Here is a 21,942-nt window from a genome sequence, read left to right as displayed (position 1 = left end):
TAAGATCCCATGCATGTGATGCAAGCATTCTACTATTGAGCTATCTCCACAGCCCTTAGTGTTTCATCATTTTTGTAATGGTTAATTTTAGCTGGCAGCATTACTGGATTTAGGGATGACTAGGCAATTGTCAAAGCTGCTTCTAGGTGTGTCTTTGATGGTACTTGCAAAGGAATCTGACATTTGAGTCAGCAAAGTTAGTGGGGAAGGCTTCCCTTCAGTGTAGCAGCACTGTTCAATAGGCTGGGGGACCAAGTGCAATGGAAAAGCAGAAGAGGGAAGTTAGCTCTTATTCACATTTGACTCTTTCTGACTGGGTACACTTTTCTGTTGCTATCATCCATGTCTCTCAGACTCCAGGTTCTTCAGCCTTTGAAGGCAGCCTTGGACCTGAAGCTCTCCAGGGGCATTTTGGGTCTTTGGCCTTGGGCTGGGCTATCATTGGTCTCTCTTTCTCTCTTTTTTATCATTGGTCTCTCTTGACCTGAGGCTTCCATCTCCTGGATCTAAACAGCTGCTAGTTTACCTGGATCTCCAGCCTGGAAATGGTTATTAGAGGACTATTCAGCCACTGATCATATGAGTCAATATAATAAATCTCATCTTATAGTACATTCTGTAATTATTTGGTTCTATTTCTTTGGAGAACACACTTTTTTAAAAAAAATTCAAAGATGTGCATTGAATCATGTCAGTGTCTTTGTTCATTTTATGCTTAACCTGACTTTAGAATGGGGTAAGCTGAGGCTTAGGGATAGCAATTGTGAAGGTGTACAGCACTGGCATCAGTCTGCCTGATTCACACTCCGGCTGTCTATCCTTGTCTTATTACACCATGTTCCTGGTAGTGTCAGATTTCAGCTGGGCCCTGTACTCCTGGAAAACAGCATCAATTAAGAAACTCTCCCTACCCTAAGCCTTTATGCTCTCAGAAGTGACATAGTGAGAAGATTCACCCTTACCCATATGATTTACACTCCAATGTGTACTTATGTTGAAGCTGTACATAGACCCTCCAAATTCTCATTCATTATCTCACACATGACTACTTGACCTGTTTGTCTCCACTCATCAAACTGGACAAGATACCAGTTGAGAAGACATAACTAAGCTTTAGTTAGGCTTCTACTCCTCCTCCATCTCCCTCCTCCCCCCAGTCCCTGAACTTTGACCTACCCTCAAGTGGAGCCCCTACTGGAATATGAATAATCCTTCCTGGGCAGCTTTTCTGAGAGACTACCGACTGGAAGGAAGGCATTTCTGGGTCGTTTGTCAATCATGCCACCTGCCCACCCCCTCTTCCATACCAAATTCTCTCTAGCCTCATCTACTTCACCCTATACAAGAAATTTAAAATTTTTTTTGCCTGATCTCAGAGACATTTATATATCTTGTGATTGGCACTCTCTGTTGCAGCAGTTCCTTCCTTCCCTCCTATTGCAATAGTTTTTTTTTTAACATTGTAATTTACACACACTATCTACCACCTTAACATTAAAGTGTACAGTTTGGTCGTATTTGTATTTACTTTGTGTGCAACCAATCCACAGAACTTTTTCATTGTATTAAAAGTGAAATTCTATACCAATGAAACAACTCTCATTTCTCTCTTCTCCAGCCCCCTGTAACCACCATTCTTTCTGCCTCTATGAATTTAGCTACTATTGATATATAAAAGTAATCATTCAATATTTGTCTTTTTTGACATTAATTTTACTTATCCAAATGTTCTCAAGTTTTATCTGTTGTAGCAAGTATCAGAAATTTCTTCCTTTGTTAGGCTGGATAGCATCCCATTGAATGTATGCACTATATTTTTTTCCCTATTCATCTGAGGATGAACATGGATTACCTCTACCTTCTGTCTATTGTGAATAATGCTACTATAAGTGTAGGTGTGTAAATATCTCTTCAAGACCCTATTTTGGAATTGCTGCATAATATTGTAATATTTTAAGGAATATTTAAAATATTTGATATTAAATATTTATATTAACTATTTTTATATTTCTAGAAATTATCTTTTTACTAGTGATTGTACCATTTCACATGCCCTCTAGTAGTAGAAAGGGTTCCAATTTTTTTACATCCTCATCTACACTTTTTATCACTATTTTTAAGTCATCCTAATGGTTCTGAGGTTACAATCTTTTGAAAAAAGTTTTCCTAAGTCTGGGTTCTTTTTGACAATATTTTAGAAAGTATAACCAAACAATGTTTATTCTGAATAATTGTATGGAAATCTTAAATCTTAAACTGCTTTTGACTGTGTCATGTGTACTTTTTATTAAGTGCTTTACTGTTTTTCCTTGAACATGCTCATTATAAATATTAACATGTACAGAAAAATATAAAAAAGCAGCCAAAATAATCACTCATTGTCAGGGATCAGAAGCACACATAACTAACATTTTTAATCTTTGATCTGTGAAAGTAGAAAAGTATGCAATTTAGTAAGCATTTATTAGTACCTGCTCTGTCCTATATTCTAAACTCAATGGTGAGTATTTATGTAGAATAATTAAAAGGGGGTACAATGGTCAGCTTTCTTCTTGATTGAAAAAGTACGTGATACCGACAACTTGAAGGAGGAGGCATTTATTTACTTAATGGTTTCAGAGGGATCAGTCCATGTTTGATTGGCTTCAAAACAGAAATATCATGGTAGGAGCACTTGATGGAAGAAAGCTGTTCACTTTATGGTGACTTGGAAGCAGAGCCCAGGGGAAGAGAGCCAGAGAGGAAGGGGCCAGGGACCAGATATAAAGCCCAAAGTTACACCTCTGTGACCCTCCTGGACACACCCAGAAGTGTGCTTTAGTAATGTTCTAGCCAATCATGTGGAAAATTAAGCTTAACTGTCACAAATCAGCTTAAGACTTAAGAAGATCCAGGCCTGAAAATATCTCTGATACCCTTTTAAAGATATCAAACTCCTTAAAACTAGAATGGCTTAACTGAGAAGGGCATTTTAAAATTTAAAAAATGCATTTATTTTTATCTGGTGATCCCACTACTGGATATACATCCAAAATAAATAAAAACAGTTTGCAAAATAGATACTTACACTCCCAGGTTCAGTACATCACTGTTCATAATAGCCAAGATGTGCACTCAACCTAAGTGTTCATCAATGGATGAATGAATGAGGAAAAGGACTACTCAGCCTTAAAATGAGAAGGAAATCCAATCACCTGTGATAACATGGAAGAACCTGGAGAATACTATATTAAGAGAAGTAAGCCACAGAAAGACAAATACCACATGATCTCACTTATATGTGGAATCTAAGAAAGATAAATTTATAGAATCTGAATGATTATTAGGAGATAGGTGTGCTTTTACTAGGAATTTGGGGGGATTGTTGGACAAAGGACACAAAATTTCAGTTATACTAGAGGAATGATCCTTCAAGGTATACTTTATGAGATGGTGATTATAGGTAATAAAATATGCATTGAAAATTGCTAAGATTGCTTAAATTTTAAGCATTCCCACAACAAAAATAATTATATGAGATAATGCATGTGGTAATTAGCTTGACTTAGCCATTCCATAATGCAAACATCATATTGTAGGTCATAATTATACACAACTTTTATTAATTAAAATAAATAAGTACATTTAAATTGTTTTTCCCTGTTATTCAATAAATTGTCCTCACTTTCCTTCCAGGCAATTGCATTTAGATACACATTCCACAGTCAAAACACAATATTGTTTTGCCTTTTTGATGGCATCATCTAACAAATTCCCCAAATGCCAAGAGTAGTGAAAAACCTGTTTCTCACCCATTCTGCACAAACTCCAAAGAAGAAAGCCCATGCCACACTGTATTTGTTTTTATTACTAGAAATTTTTGTCTTTATTTTGCTTGTGGGGATTCATGTAGGTTAACTCAGCACAGTGTTTCATTCCCAAACTGGCTCTATTGCCAGCATTTACTCCTTTTCTCAATTTTGGAAACCTCTAAATTCTGTAAGGCCACTGATGATTTTGGAAGGCAGATGTATGATAAGAAGGGACTTGGGAATCATTACAACTATTTTCTAAGCACATGCATTCAGTATATTGCTGAAGCCTAAAGGTCAAAGAAAATACTGAGCAATTTTAAGAGAGATACTGAAGGCAAGATATTATCTTTCTTCTATAAATTGCAATGCATTGCTCTGGAAATAGAATCTCATGGCTTACACAATTATGAAAGTTTAGCAGTCTCACCTGCATTTTAGTTTGGAATATGCTGGACTCCAGGCTGCACCTTGATGAAACTAACACTAGAGCATCCCCCCCATACCTTTTGTTCCACTATCTTCTGATGGATGGCACTAGATTTTCTCTGCCCTAGTCTATAACTCTAACTCCAATATAGAATTAGGTTATAATATGTGGTTTGTTTGAGACATAATTTTTCATATTAGTTGACTCCTGAGTTGCAAATTTCTTCAGCCTTCACATATGGGCTAGTTCTAGCAATTTGCTTATGTTTGTTAACTTTTTCAGGAGTGCAGCTAATGCTGTGATCAACTTATACTTTCTGTTGACACTTCTGAACTTGAGAGAGTGGGTCACTCTCTTGAGAAAGTGGGAAGGTTGAGGACTCTGAAGGAGCTGAGATATATCATCTTGGCAGAAGATGTCCTTGTTTTTATTGGTGAAGGTAGATCCCCAATTTTAGTTAGGTAACCTAGCTTAAATGCTTGTGAATGGAACTAAGCTGAAAAAGAAGCACAAGGAACTGAGAGATAATATGTACTTTCATATGTATTTTAGCATTTTCATTTTCTGCAGGTCAGTACAGAAGAAATTTGCTTTAGAAAATATTAATTTGATAATGTGAAGAGTTTTATATTAATTAAAATTTTATGCATTTGAACAAATGTGAAATTTGAGCATTCATATTCTTGAAGTTGTGTTTCTTGAATTATCTTTATACTTCGTTCATATCACTTAACCCCTTTAAGTAAGCTTAGGGAAATGTGATGTCTCAAGTTGTGCACAGTAGCTTTGGGATAAATATAATCAGTGTTTAGTTCTGTATTATATTATAGGATTCAAAAACAGCTTTTTAAGCTGAGAAGATCTCTACCTATTTCACTGGTTCCTGAAAACACATTAATCAGTATCATGATTTGGAAAAATCATTCATAGCTGTTTTGATTGACATACTACGGTAATTTGTAGGAAAGAGAACAAAATATGATGCATTTTTAACCTTAATGCTTCCATGTACCTTTTCCAAGGATTGGTCAAAATTATAGGCAAGAACATTTACTGAGATAGAGCGGTAGGAATGGAGTTTTTGGTGAGGGTCTGAGCATAGTGGGCTTTTGCCTGGCATGTCATTGTATATATCTGATACTTTTTGTCTGCCCAGCATTTATGTCTTCCATCTTTTTGTGAGGAAATCCTAGTTTCCTGGAGATTACTTCTTTATTCTATATGATCTGGATAAGACAGTCATTCAAGATATACTCAGTCAAGCAGTGGACATTAACCCAACAAGCCCAAAGGAATCCTTCTTGTAGGTGTGAATTTAGACCAGTGCTCTTTTCCTGTATCACTAAAACATGTGATTTCAATGCATGCGGACTTTCTTATTGGGCAATATTATTAAACATATTTTTAAAAACCCAGAAAAGAGCAACTGCAGGGGCAGAAAAGTGTTGGAACTGTACCAATTTGATGCCAGAGACCTAAAGAAACCCTCTTTGATATGCATCTGTCCAGGCCTTCACAACTGTCCTGGTGCCTGTTATTCTCTAGGATTCTGTGAAGTGCTTCATTTTCCTCCTCTAGTGGTGGTGCTCATCAGAGTATGTTCTAGTGCTTGTGATGAGAACCCTAAGTAACTGGTATGCTTCTGCTATCTCTTTTTTGGATGGACTTTCTTTGGTTTCTTGTGTTTTCATGTCTATGGAATAGCTCCCTCCCCCTGGAGAGGGGTATTGAGAGAGGTAGAGGAGGCTGGTTGACTTAACTGTAGTGTATATTTTGAGCCAGAGACACCAAAGGAAACTCTTAGTTTCCACATAATCTAGTTCTATTCATCAAGGCTACAAGTTCTTTAATGAAATTTGAGATAAATCCATGCAATAACCAAAAATGGGGTTTTTGTCTCTCTTTTTCTTTTTGCATATATTTTGTTTGCGTGAAGGCAAGATGGTGAAACATACAGAAAAAGCAATCAAATGATACACATCTGTCTCAATTTATTTATTCTCTCAGTAACCTGGCCCAGAGCCTGCCCCGTCTCTACCTTGTAACTATCTAACAAACTGATTTCAACCAAGAGAATAATACTCAGAAATCTGTAGGTTCACACAGCTACATATCTGGCAAAGATAGGTTTAAACAGAGATCATTGAATACAACCCTAATATCTTTACGTCCCATGCTATATTAATTCCATCTTAGAAATCTGTCCCAATGGACACAAATGAATGTTACATACCAATAAAAGAATAATGCTTTGGTGAAAATGTATACATATTAAGAAAGTAAGGCACATTTTAACAGGTTAGTAAAACTAGATAGGATGGAAGTGGAACAAAAGAAAAGAAATACACATGATAGTTACAGGAGAGTAGACAGAATTCTGGTGAGTAAAGATAAAAACATCCAGACAGGAAGAGAGAGGGGAGCTAGAGGTACCAGTGACCCCATAAATATAATATGCAGCTGTTGTAGTAAAATAATCTCCTTGCTTATGCTCTTTTTGTCCTTTACATTATCTCTGTTAAACAAACATAGCAGTTCGAAACCTGATTTGGTTCAAAAGGCTTTTGAAAATCTAGTTGAATTTATAGACTTTCTTCAGGTAAAAGGCCCATAGGCATAAAGACTTCAAAGTCCACTAACTAGTGTGTAGAAATGAAACTTTCCCATTTACCTGTAGCTGAATTTAATCCCTATCACAAACCTGCATCCTGCCTGATAGCAGAAACCTAATCCAGCTACTGGCAAAACCATCTCTTCCTTCAGTGACTTCTCCAGCATTTGAGATTGCAAATAACCACCACCAAATCTTGGCACTTCCTGTCTTCTTTCTCTTCTTGGGGAATAATTATAAACTCTGGGGCTCTGCTGTGCTCGATCTGCTCTGAGCTGGTACCTGTTGAGACAGAGTGGCAGGATGGGGCTGTGGTCCTGGCCTAATCACCCCTTGCTTTCCTTGCTGTGGCAGCCACAACCTCACCCCAGTTATAGAATTTACTCCAGTTATAGAATTTCCACTTCCATTTACTGCTGTGTCCTTTTGTCCTAACTGCTGGAATACTTCCTGCTCCCAGCTTGTTTGCCCCGCCTTGAAACTCCTTTCCTCTTCACAATTGCACCCTGTGTTCTTTCTGGGAAATCATTTCCCTTTCATTTAGGGAAGAGCTGTGGGTAATAGAAACTCATCCTACACACTCACAGCCAAGTGGAAGAAAAGGGTTGTGGGAGGAATAGGCAAACAACTGGGCTGTAATCTTTGCTAGCATAATTAATTGAGGAAAGATAGACTATTGCCAAATTTCTTGCTCTATCAATTTAAGGAATTTATTAATTGCAAATTAATAAGGCCCTTTCTGGCATTTGCTATGAATAGATTACTGAACTTTGAATGTACATTTGCACTGTATGTGGTTGTCTAGATTTATTGCATAAACATTAATTTTTGATTTGCAGCTACTCCAAAGAAGAGGAACTAGGCAGCACCCTCTCCTTGTGTCTGACAGTGATAGGTAACAAGCAAGGTATTTAGGGTGAGAGAACTTAGACACTGCAGCTTTCTTTTGCTTATGTGATTTGCACACATATTAGTGCTTATTCTATAAATGCATGAGACTAAATACATACCCTATAGTGATTGAGATATTGGACACTATGCCTGGGTTGTATAAGGCCTTAATGATGTTACAATTATTGCTGTGCCTGTTCAATGTCCTTTCTTAAACTTAGGAGTGGGTCAGCCTATTGTACAATACACATTTCTTTGGCAGTTTGGACCTGATATGCACTCCTCAGGACTTGCAGCATATGACTGAGCAAATGATCCTTTTTCTTGGCAGTTTGAATCCTAGGTTGGTGTCTTATTAATTTTCTCACTTAAGTCATCTAATTAGTAATATTTTGTTATAGCAGCCCTAGGAAACTAATACAGTAAGCCAATTGCTTGGGCTTAGAATTAGTACAAGGTCACTAGAGCTTCGTTATGTTGATCAAATTAAGATGTAAGTTCAGAACAGCTGGGAAGTTATATTTCAAATGGGTATGGAGACAGGGAAGGCAATAATTGTGGCCATTGTTGCAAACAATCTGTCTTAGTAATTAGAATGGTAAAAATGCAGGAAGAGTAGAAGTAGAAATTAATGCAGGAAATGTTGCTGGCACTTTAATTGAAACAGTTTTTCCAAAGGAAATTCCTATTTGATTACAGTGGAATAGGCTAGCTCAGTGATGGCGATCTTTTAAAGACCGAGTGCTAAACTGCGACCCAAAACCCCCTTATTTATCGCAAAGTGCCAACACTGCAATTAAACTTAAATACTGAGGTTTTAATTTAGAAAAAATACCTCATATATTAGCATCTTTTGTTTTAGAAGAAAAATACAACTACTGGGCTAGCATATATTCATTTCATAGGTGGCCTGGATAGTAAAATATGTCCAACTGCTTAGGAGGCTGTACTGTTTGTAGTATGAACCATTTTATATACCAGATGAGAATGTGGGAAGAATTAGGTCTTTTCCTTTATAGATCAAATTTTATCATTATATGCTACAAAATTAGGATTTTATATCTTATTTAGTTTTTACAAGAAAAGTTGCCATGTAAGGGTGGGAGAGATGAGAGAAGACTTTTTCCTTTTTTTTTTTTTTTTAAACTCCAATTCTTTATAGTAGGATCTTTGCTATGTGCACACCTGAATCTCTCAGTGATTGTAATAGGCATGACAATAGATGTTCACATTTTAAAGAGTTAGCACTAGCTTCTGTAGTGGAGACTGCCATGATCAGTCCTGTCTCAATGTATATCTGATTCTTTATTAAATCTTCTTTTCTTATTTTAGTTCTTCCAAATACAAATTCACATCAATGAAAACATCAGGAAACAATATTTACTGAAAAATTTTATAGGGGGGAATAAATTGGGTATATACATCACATGGTGCTCAGTGCTTTATTGATTGCACATGAAACTCAGTGAGCTCTGCTTGGTTTTCCAAAGCCCTCTTATCTACACAGCTACCAGGTTTCTACTTTCCCTCTCTCTAATCCATGCTCTCTGTTCTTGCTCCTGCCCCACATTTTCTAAACCTTTTCCTGAGATTCTCAGACCTTCTTTGCTTTTCTTAGGTAATGTAGTGTTGTTAACAGTTCTAAATCCAAACTTTGATCCTCCTACTCACTATTTAAAACTACCTACAGTAACACCAAAGACCATTATATTAAGGACAAAAGCATCACTTCTGTTTATCAAACAGAAGTTCCTCCAGATGCTAAAATTCTCTTTCCTGACATGATAATAGGACATAAAAACTGACAAATTTACTCTGAATATATTTCCATAATACAAGAAAAAATAAGCATTTTCTTAAATGGCCTGGGCAGCAGTATGAGCTGGTTATATTTTTCCATTGAGTAAAAAGTTTTGGTGAGTAAACTTGAGTTAAAATGATTCACATATTTTAGCAATATTTTTAAAATGGAGTCCTGGGAGTATTCAACTTGCTCAATATTTAATACATCCCTACTTATTGTGATAGGAGACTCAACTATCATCTCTATAGGGAGATTATTGATGCTGGTAATTAAGATATGGAGGCTTTAGCTTATTACTGCCCTCTTCCAAATACTCAGCCAGCCACATTGGTTAGTGTAAGTTCTTCTGGTGTCACCAGCTGTGGCTTGAAGTCATCATCAGCTTGCTTCTAATGTGATCAATACCGGCAACACAAATAATGCTCTGGGATGAAATATTTTCTTAAAAAGTTTTTTTTTTTTGGTACTGGGGATTGAACTCAGGACCTTTTGCTTTTGAGGCAGGCAGCAGCACCACTGAGCTAAATCCTCAGGCCCTTAAACTATTTTTTAAAGTGATACAACCACTATGGAAATCAGCATGGAAGTTCCTCAAAAAACAAAAAATATAAATATAAATTACAGCTATTCCCCTTCTCAAAAGAGTTAAAGACAACATACCACAGTGATATATGCATACTCATGATTATAGTAGCACAATTCCTAATAGCTAAATCTTAGAAACAGCCCATATGTTCATCAACAGATGAATGAATAAAGAAAATGTGGTATTTATATACAATGGAGTACTACTGTACCATGAAGAAATATAAACCTGACTCATTTGTAGGAAAATGAATGCACCTTGAGACCATAATATTAAGTGAAGTAACTCAGATACACAAGCTTAAATATCACATGGTTTCTCTTACATATATATACACAGTCTGCCAAAAATGTATGTATCACGAAAAAGAAAAAATTGTATAATATTTATTACTAAATTTATTGAGACATCATGAGTTACTTTTGGCCACTACAATTACAAGGGGTGCTCAAAGTGGTGGCCATTATCTTTCAGGCATTTATTAGTATGGTAAACTGCTGAAGTGTATATACATTTATTTGGCAAACTCTCTCTCTTTCTATATATATATATATATATATATATATATATATATTTATGACAGATAATAGGAAAAAATAGAGAGAAAAAACAAAAGTATTATAATCCAGCATGGACAATGTACCTAAAGGTATACTTTGACTTAGTATAATTGTCTTAAATGCTTTATATGTTTTTTTGCCTATTAGTCTCATTTTTAATATGTATATATAATAATTAACTTTATAAGCTCTTACAAAATAAATAAATAAATCTGATGCTGGAAAAATAAAAGGAGGTGGAGAGAAGGGAGAAAAAAATTGAAATGTATCATTTGCATGTACAGATTCCCTGCAGTGAATATAATCATTATGTACTACAAATGTGTACTAATATAAATGAAAAAAAATTCTCTTTCTTGTACTTTGAGGAAGTCAAAACACAACTATGTTCAGTTTGCAAATGGTCCTCAAAAAGATGTAATCATCATGTACTTGAAATGTGTACTAATAAAAAAATTGAAGAAAAAGACATTTCTTTTAAAACTTAAAAGTATGACTATTGTCTGCCTTGTATCTTACATGCAGTAAAGCATGAGGATCATCTTGGAAAATGAAAGAAACCATTTGTCTCAGTTATTTTTCTTGTTACTGAGACAAAATACTCAACACCCAAAGTTAAATGAGGAAAGGTTTACTTTGGCTCATAGTTTGTAGAGTTTCAGTCCATAGCCAGCTGGCTCCAAGGCAGGGTGGCATGACAGAGGGGCACTGAAAAGGAGAAACTGTTCATGGCAAAGCAGGGCAGGCAGAGGCAGCAAAGCAGCAAGTGACTACAGCAGTCATCTCTCTGTTCTTTTTATTCCATATTCCATACAGGGTACCTACCATTAATGGTGGGTGAGTAGCACTCACACCCAGGTGAGGCACCCTTAATCACAGCATCACACACTTAATCCCAGCACCACATCCTTAATCCTAGAATCACACATTTTAGATCCAGCCTCCTCCAAAAAGCCCTACATATGGCCACGTGAGAGTTTGGGGGGACATCTAGATACAAGCTATAACATCATTTATACAGATGTATAAATGGGTAGTATAGGATGCTGAAGGTAGGTGGTGATTTGAAGGGTGTATTTCAAAACTAACACTGTATAATTAACCTAGCTGGTGGAGAATGGGGATCATTTTAACTCGTTTACCACACATGATGGAAACACTGAGTTGTTCATCTTGCTGTATGACTTGGAACTTTTGTTACTTTACATTTATAGGGAGAACCTTAAAAATTCAAGTGGTCATGTGCCTTTTAAGTACCTCATTAGATTCTTTTGACCCTAGCTGATCTTTTGCCAATAACTGCTGTGGGACCAGTTCTGTGCAGGATCTGACTAGATTCATGCAGTACTTCACCTCAGGATTTTCCATCTGTCTCTCCCTTCATGGCTGCTCCTCTGCTGATGCTACAGTGGGACTGAGAGTTGATGGAGAATGAGTACCTTGTGAAAATTACCTCTGAATTCATATGAAAAACTCAGAAGTCCAGGGATTTCAAGCCTTAGAGGGTGAATCTTTGACAGGTAGTGAATGAATCTTTCCCTCCTTATTTTCTCTTGTCTTCAAATAGCCCTGATGCACTACAAAGGATCCTTCAAGAGGTTCTATAGAAAGAATCGAACAGGCAATATGGCAGTAGCCATCTTCATAACACATCTTTTTGATGGTTTGCTAGCTTCTCAGTTCCATTTTGCTGCTTTTTCTCCTGATCCCTGAAAATAACACTCAAGTCTTTGTTTCCACCTTTATTTTCTATGGAACTCTAGCTGCAATAGTCACAAAATAAGAGGGTAAGATTAGAAAATTAAGACAACTCAAATTTTCATTGCTTGAAAGTGCTTTAGGTACACTGGGTGAAGGCCCATCTCTTCTTCTCTCTAACATTCCTTGAAATGTCAGAAAAAAATTTGGTATTTCTAGTTTTCTCCCAAATACTGAAAAAAATATCCATAAGTGTTTTGTAAAATAAGAAAGTTTCAGGAAATCATAGAAACAAAAAATTGAGATCAGATTGATAGAAAATCAAGAGCAGGTATGCCACAACTCCCAGTGCAGAGGAGGCTTCTGGGTTAATGTGCCACAGCTCCCAGTACAGAGGAGGCTTCCAGGGGAGTGTGCCACAGGTCCCAGAGCAGAGGAAGCTTCCAGGTAGCATTCCACAGCTCCCAGGAGAGAAGGCTTCCAGGTCAACATGCCACAGATCCCAGCACAGAGGAGGCTTCTGGGTCAACATGCCACAGCTCCCAGTGCATAATAGGAGGCTTCCAGGCCAATCTACCACCACTCCCAGCACAGAGGAGGTGAACCACGTGGGCACCAGCAGTAGCCCCCCACCCACTGAAATGAGAAGACACATAAACAAGCCTCAGAACCAGACTTCCAGATCACCTACAGCAACCCCAAAGATGGAACAAGATAGTGACCAGGAAAAGAAAAGTTTCTCTAAAATTGTAAGGGACCAGGAGAAATCAATCCAGCAGCTGCTAGACGATGCAAAGAAGAATAAAATAAGACGGATTGAACTCAATGAAGAAACAGGAGAGAGTGCAGATGACATAAAAAAACTGTTCACAGAAGTAACAGCAGAAAACTTCCCAAGGAGGGGAAAAGAACTTGACATATAGGTAAAGTGAGGCATATAGGACTCCAACTAGCCTTGATCAAACAAAAATTGACACATAGGCATATAATTGCTAAGATTCCAGAAACCCAACAGAAGAACAAAGTTCTACAAGCAGTTAGAGAAAAGAAACAAATCACATACATAGGAATGCCCATCAGAATCACAGTAGACTTCTCAATGCAAAACCTCAAGGCAAGAAGAGTTTGGAGTGATGTATTGCAAGCCCTAAAGGAAAACAACCTCCAACCCAGATTGATGTAACCTGGAAAAATATCTTTCAAAATTAATGGACAAATAAGATACTTTCATGACAAAGAGCACCTTAGAAGCTTCATGAATACCAAACCAGCTTTCCAAAAAATTTTAGACAAAATCCTAGGAAAAGACAATGAGGATCACAACCCCAAGAAGCCCAGTAGAATGAATCCCCCAGGCACAACAAGAAATTTAAAAAAAGGGGGAGAATCCAATGAAAAGAAAAAGTCATGACAATGATAACTCAATACGTATCAGTTATAACCATCAATGTTAACTGTGTCAACTTACCAGTCAAAAGAAATAGACTGGCAGAATGGGTCAAAAAGCAAGATCCAACAATATGCTGAATATAAGAAACACATTTAATTCAAAATGAAACTCATAGACTGAAAGTTAAATGGTGGAAAACAATACTCCATGTGACAGGGACCCCCCAAAAAGCAACAGTAGCTATCCTCTTTGCAGATCAAGTGGATTTCAAACCAACACTGACTAAGAGAGACAAAGAAGGACACTAAATACTTGTAAAGGGAACAATCCAAGAGGAAGAGATGACAATCATAAATATCTATGCACCAAAAACTAGTGCACCCAACTATATAAAACAAATACTGATGGACATGAAAATCATATAAGCACTAATACAATAGTAGTAGTGGACCTCAATACCCCATTGTCACAAATAGATAGATCAACTAACAAAATGAGAAATGAAATACTAGAACTCATTCAAACTCTTTAACAAATGAACTTAACAGATGTTTACAGAGTGTTCCACCCCACAAAATCAGAATACACATTCTTTTCAGCTGCAGATGTGTCCTTCTCCAAAATAGAGCACATACTCACTCAGAGAACATATTTAGGTAAGTGCAAAGGAATTGAAGTTATCCCCTGTATAACTATCAGACCATAGTGTGATGAAATTGGAGATAAATGGCAACAGAAATTGCAAAAATTTCATAAACACATGGAAATGGAACAGCACACTTCATTTTTATTTTTTTTTGGTACCAGGGATTGAAAGGTCCTTGTGCTTGCACAGCAGGAGGCAAAATAACTGAGATAAATACCTGGCCCTAAACAGCATACTTCTGAACAACCAATGGGCCACAGAGGAAATTAAAGAAGAAATCAGACAGTTTCTTCAATTAAATGACAATGCAAATACAACATGTCAGAATCTATGGGACACAATGAAAGCAGGCTTATCAGGGAAATTCATAGCAGTGAATACTCATATTGGGAAAACAAAGCCAGCCCAATTAAACAACCTGATGCTGAACCTCAAGCTTCTAGAAAAAGAAGAGCAAGACAAACCCAAAGCCCATGGAAAGGAGAAAATTATAAAGATCAGGGTAGAAATCAATGCAATGGAGACTAAGAGAATGATACAAAAAAATCAATGAAGCCAAGAGTTGGTTCTTTGAAAGAATAAACAAAATTGACAAACCCTTAGTCATCTTTATCAAAAAAAGGAAAGAAAAGACCCAAATCCATACAAATAGAAATGAAAATTATTAAACTACAATGGACCAGGCAGAAATCCAGAGAATCATCAATACCTACTTTGAGAACCTGTATGCCAATAGGATGGAAAACACAGAAGAAATGGTCACATTCCTAGACACGTATGAATTACCAAAGTTGAATGAAGAAGACCTAAAAACTCTAAGTGACCCACTATCAATCAATGAAATTGAAAATGTAATTAAAAACTTACCAACTAAGAAAAACCCGGGTCCTGATGGCTTCACCACTGAATTCTACCAGACATTTAAAGAGGAACTACTGCCATTACAGTTTAAACTCTTCAATGAAATTGAAAGGGAAGCAATACTCCCAAATTCATTCCTGGAAGCAAGCATCACCTCGATCACCAAAGCAGTGAAAGACACACCTGAAAAAGAGAACTACAGGCCAATCTCACTAATGAACATAGATGCAAAAATCCTTAATAAGATACTGGAAAATTGAATGCAAAAGATCATCAAGAAGATCATCCACCCTAACCAAGTGGGATTCATTCCAGGGATGCAGGGATGGTTCAACATATGCAAATAAATAAATGTAATACACTATATTAACACAGCAAAACATAATAATCATATGATAAACTCAGTAGATGCAGAAAAAGCATTTGAGAAAATCCAACATGCATTTATGATAAAAACCCTACAAAAAGATTGGAATGGACAGTCTCTACCTCAATCTGATAAAAGCCAGCTTATGAAAAACCAACAGCCAATATCATACTAAATGGTCAAAAACTGAAATACTTCACATGAAAATAAGGACCAAGACAAGGAATGTCCACTGTCAACACTCCTGTTCAATATAGTTTTGGAAACATTAGCCACAGCAATTAGACAAGAGAAAGAAATAAAAGGAATAAAAATAGGAAATGAAGAAGCCAAATTATCATTATTTGCAGATGATATGATACTCTATATAGAAGACTCCAAGAACTCCACCAAAATTCTTCTAGTCTTAATAATCAGATTTAGTAAAGTAGCTGGATTCAAGTTCTACACACATAAATCAATAACTTTCCTCTACACGAACAACAGACTCACTGTTGTGGAATTGCAAATGATTCCTTTCACAATAGCATCCAAAAAACTGAAATACCTAGGAATCAACCTTAACAAAATAAATCAAAGACCTCTTCTCTGAAAACTGTAACACTTTGAGAAGAGAGATTGAAGATGATATCAGAAAATGCGAAGACATCCCCTGCTCCAGGGTAGGAAGGATCAACATAGTGAAAATGGCCATACTTCCAAAACTGCTATATAGATTCAATGCAATCCCAGTTGAAATCTGAGCAGCATACTTCACAGACATTGAGAAAACAATCCAAAAATTTATTTGGAACAAGAAGAGGCCCAGAATAGCAAAAACAGTTCTAGTTAACAGAGATATGGCAGGAGGCATCACAACCCCCAACTTGAAACTATACTACAAAGCTATTGTGATAAAACAGCATGTTACTGGCAATGAAACTGACCTGAGTACCAGTGGAACAAGTTAGAAGATGCAGAAACAACTCCAGACACACTCAGCCACCTCATCTTTGACAAAGGAGTCAAACACCCTCACTAAAGAAAAGATAGCTTCTTTAATAAATGGTGCTGGAAAAATTGGGTTTCAACTTGCCAAAGACTAAAACTAGACTTATATCTCTCACCATGCACTCAACTAAAATCTGAATGGATTAAAGATCTAAATATTGAAATGTTGAACCGGCTGGATCAGAGGTTAGGTAGAACTCTTGAAGACATTTGGTATAGGAAAGATTTTATGAACAAAGCACCAGTTGTCTGTGAACTAGCACAAACAATCAATAAGTGGGATCTCTTCTTACTAAAAAGTTTCTGCATAGCAAGTGAAACCACCAGGAGTGTGAAGAGACAACCCACAATGTGGGAAAAAATTTTCACCAGCAGTCCCTCAGACAAAGGTCTACTATCTTGAATCTATAAAGAAAAATCAGGCCTCCCAAATTTAAAGACCCAGTGCAAAAATGGGCATCTGAAATGAACAGACATTTCTCAAACAAAGAAGTAGAAATGGCAAATAAACATATGAAAAAATGTTCGATATCACTGGTCATTGGAGAGATGCAAACGAAAACAACACTGAGCTTCCACTTCAACCCAGAAAGAATGGCTGCTATCATGAAATCAAGCAATAACAAATGCTGGCGGGGCTGTGGGGAAAGAGGAACAATGCTCCACTGCTCGTGGGAGTGTAGACTGGTGCAACCACTGTGGAAATCAATATGGAGATACCTCAAAGAACTAGGACTGGAAGTCCCATTTGACCCAGCTATTCCCCTGCTGGCTATCTTCCCCAAAGAATTAAAAGAATCATACCACAGTGATATATATGCACCCATGTTCATAGCAGCACAATCTGTGATAGCTAAAACTTGGAAACAGCCCAAATGCCCAGCAACTGGAGACTAGATAAAGAAAATGTGGGTTTTAAAAATAAAATGGAGTACTACTCAGCCATAAAAAATGAGAAATTAGAGATATTTATTTCTAAATGGATGCACATTACAGAGATACTCTTAAGTGAAATAAATAGGACACACATGTAAATACTGAATAGTATCTCTAGTGTGAGAAACTGAAAGTGTAAATAAGGACTAAATGGTATAGTAGATAATGTGAAATAGGAAGAAAAGGGCCAAAGGGGAAAAGGAAGTGGGAGCTGTAGGGGAAAGGAAAGAATGGAATGGAATTAATACGAGAAAACGAAAAAAAAGGAAACAGTCTTTGTAAATAGGGAGGGATGGAAGGGTTGAAGGGAGGGCAGGGGAAGGGGGAAAATAAGAACCAAAAGAGATTATGTAAAGGTGCAAATTTCCATTGATGAATGCCACTATATTGTATACCTAAAATGTACCAATAAAAGGATATACAGTTAAAGAAAAACAAAAATGAAAATCAAGAGCTGGGAAAACTTGATCTCAAGATAAATCTGTAACTTTTTCAAATCTTTTTGCCTCCACTGCCACCATTCTAGATTTGAGTACCCTCATGTTTTACCAGGCTTCCTCCAGTTTGCTCTTGCCCCCCTATGTTTTCTTCTGCACACTTCGCCCATTTCAAGGCTTTTGTTTACCATTCACTGTGCCTTGGATGTTCCTTACCTGCTCCTGCCTTTGGCTAGTTCTTCCTCATCTTGTAGATCTTACTTCACATGCCTCCTTCTCAGAGCAGCCTCCTGACCTTCCGTTCTAAACTTGCTCTGTTCTCCTCCTCACCTCTCATTACTTTCTACTCCGTCTCTTTGTTACTTCCTTCATGACACTTTTTAAATTCAGTGCAATTTTGCTTTTGTTTGCTTCTATGTTAGTGGCTGTTTCCATTAGAGAATAGCAATGGGAGAGCAGAGACTTTCTCTGTTGTCTTCACTGCCACCTCTCAGTCTACCAGCACAGTTGGTGACACAGGTAAAAAGAATGACCATTTTCTTAGGGCTCTTCATCCAACTATCAGTCACCTGGGCAGCTGAGGTGCTAAACACTGGGAATCTAAAGACAAATGAGGCAGGATCCTGAGTGGAGGGGAGGAATACATGCTTCCCATTTTCTGATTTACAGTTTAATCATGTGTGCTACATGTGTTATTTTTACAACTAGACTTTAAGCACTTTAATGCAGATCTCAATAATCTTTGTATCTCTATAGAGATTAGCATATGTGATACAAATAAAACATTTTTAAAAGCATTTAAAATCTTCTGAAAGAGCATTATAAATATGATAGGTTATTGTTTTTTATATTCTAGTAGAGTATAATCTATGCTCATTAACTATTTGCTTTTAATGACTGAATGGAGAGGGAGAGTGTCCACAAGAGTGTGGGAATGATCATGGATGAAGAAAGAAAAAGAAGGGTTGGATGGAAATGCCAAGTTCCATATTGCTGTAAGGACACTCTACTGCTTACTTTCTTTCCTGAGACTTTAGAAGAATTTAATCATAATAATTTATTTTGCTGTTGATAGGAAACAATGAGTCTTATGGAATTACAACATCTTAAGAACCAAAAGTTCACAAGCCATAGCATGTTTGTGTATTTGAAAATTTAGTTCACTATTTTCTAGCTTCAGCTCAAGGTCACACTAATTTAAAACACACATTCACAGCAATCATTTAATTGTAGTGTTTTGGGTTAAGGCAGTGTCACACTAGTTTCACTGTTGTAACCTGGGAACCCTGAAAACATTATGCACCTGTAATTAAATTAATTATTATTGGAGACTAATATAAATAATGCAATTTCTATAATGTTTACTGAGCCAGTGGGACCTGGTATAGCTGAGATAATATCACTGACAAACACAAAGAAAATACCAGCTGCTCATTACCCGCAGAGTGTGCCAAGAGGGGATCTGGCTGCTGCTGGTGGATTTGTAAAATGCATGGGCTAATTTTTAATAAGTACAGTATAAAGATAAAGTGACCTCTTGAGATGAAAGTCACTATAAGGTAAGGCTTGTTACCTTTTCAGATAGGGCATTCCCCAGATATCTTGGAGTGCTAGATGTTTTTATACTTATAAAAAATTAAGGAAAATAATGTGTGTGTACATGCATTTGTGAATAGCTGGAACTTTATATGGAAAATAAAACCTGCTGTGGAGTATAGCTTTAAAATGTAAATAAATAATAAAAAGTAAATTTAGGGAATAAAAATGTATTACCCAAGCCAGAATTCACATTTGGAAGAATAATAGAGGCATTTGAATCAAAAGAACCTGAAAACAAAAACTAAAAAAGAGAAACTTTCTTTTCTCTTTATTCACTCTACCTCCTTCCCGATGATTTTATTCACTTGTGGGGCTTCAACCTAGATGTCAGTAAAAACATATAAACTTGAACAAAGACTTTAGCCAAACTTTACCAAAATTTTTTACCAAATACCTTTCACCAGTTTCATGCTTTCAGCCTGTAAATACCATGTGTGGATACTTCAGGTCCTTGTGGTCAGCATACCCCAACCTGGATCCATTACTTCCTATTGTAGTCCTGTTCCTCACTCCCATCACCAGCCAGCCAATCTCCTGAAATAAGCCCCCAAGCCACTGTCCTTTTCCTCTTCAATTCATTCATATTTGGTTGTTTATAGAATACTGTTGCTTCTTCTCAGAACCCTCTTTGGAATCCAAGCCTCTCTTCTCTACCTCCCTCCTTCTTACCTTATTTCAAGCCCCTCAGCAACAGAGTCTACAAGACCTTACTTCTTCATCTATCTGAATTCCCCTCCATCTTCCACACTGCTGTTGAAGTAACCCCTAGTTGGGAGGCTATAGGTGATGCTGACTCACCATACTACATGAGGCCCCTCACAATCACATGCCAACACACTTTTCCTGTCACACTGTTCATTCTTCTGAAAGCCTAGTTCCTTGGAACTCTTAGAGAAGTAGATTATAACCAGTTTTTCTATACTTCATTCCTTTGTGTGTGTGACTTCCTTTGTATGAAATTTCTCTATTGCTCTCTCTATGTATCATCTTCCTTTTTTTTTTTCGATACTGAAGATCAAACTCAGGACCTTGCACTTGTGAGGCAGGCACAGTGCCACTGAGCTAAATTCCGGCCCTCTACATATCATCTTGGGAGCTGTCTCTGAATACATTATCATCTTGGACATTGGATATGAGTGTGGGCTATGAAGATGGATAGACTGAGTTGAATTTTCCTTCTACTTGGAATGAGATGTTAGGCAAGTTACTGTATTACTTTTTTCTTGATTTCTGTGTCCAAAAAATGGGAAGATAAATAATGAATCTGTAAGATTGATATGAGGCTTAAGTGATAAAATATATGTGAAACTCTTATCATATCATACAATGCCCTTCACAAGCAGGCCTCTACTTTCCTGTCTAGTACACAGTGAATATGTAATAACCATTATCTACCATCACCAGAATTTCCCAAGCTGGTGTTAGTTTCCTATACCTCTGGGATCACTACAGATGAAGACTCTTGTATGTGAAAAATTTGCTCATTTGGAAGAATTTCCTGAATACCTAGGAAGGTGATAGAGGAGTCTTCAGAGTTAGGGCAAGGAAAAACCCTTCACTGAGGTTATGAATTGACTCATTTGTGGAACAAAGCTGCAATGAAATGAAAAACTGTCATTTTGTCTTCACTGGTTCTTTGTATGAGCTCAGTGATTAACTTTCATGGGTGTTGTGCTCCTGCTTGGGAAATGCAAACCTCTTATTATCTAAGTCACAGATAGCCTCAAGTTGGTAGAGTTTCTACTCTTATACATGATTAACGTTTCAAACTTAATCTAGTGGCATAACTTTTTCTTCTTCCACCTCTACCTGATCAGCCTGGAAGTGCACAATGACAGAAGTGAGTGTAGTGCTAAAGTGATGAATAAATAAACAACAGCCTCATTTCTTGAGAATCTGACCAACCTTTTTGGGGGCAGAAAAATAGTAGATTGGATTACAGTGTGATATAAAGTGTGATAGAAGTATGCAAAGCAGAGGAAGGGGGCTGAAATCCAGCTGGGACTCGATTACACAAAATGAAACACAACCAAAGCTGAGTCTTGTAGGTCTGGCAGCTTAATTCTGGGAGGAAGAATTAGTGTGTGCAAGGCAAGGGAAAAACCACAAATATAGGTATCACTTTGTGAAAGGGATCAATTTTTTAGGTACGTGTAGTATCTCTTTGGCCAATTGTGATTATAAAATATTTGTGTTGGCTTTCCATCTTAGTGGTAACATATTTGAGCACATTAACCTTAGAGGAGGAGTTATCTTTTTAGGCTCACAGTTTCAGAGGTTTCAGTCCATAGTCACTAAACTCAGGTCTTTTGAGCCTGTGATAGTATAATACAACATGGAAAGAG

This window comes from Heterocephalus glaber, unplaced genomic scaffold (assembly GCF_053883595.1).
Source record: "Heterocephalus glaber isolate CG9 unplaced genomic scaffold, H.glaber_assembly_v1.0 deba00001543, whole genome shotgun sequence".
Classification (NCBI taxonomy): Eukaryota; Metazoa; Chordata; class Mammalia; order Rodentia; family Bathyergidae; genus Heterocephalus; species Heterocephalus glaber.
This window is presented reverse-complemented; position numbering follows the sequence as displayed.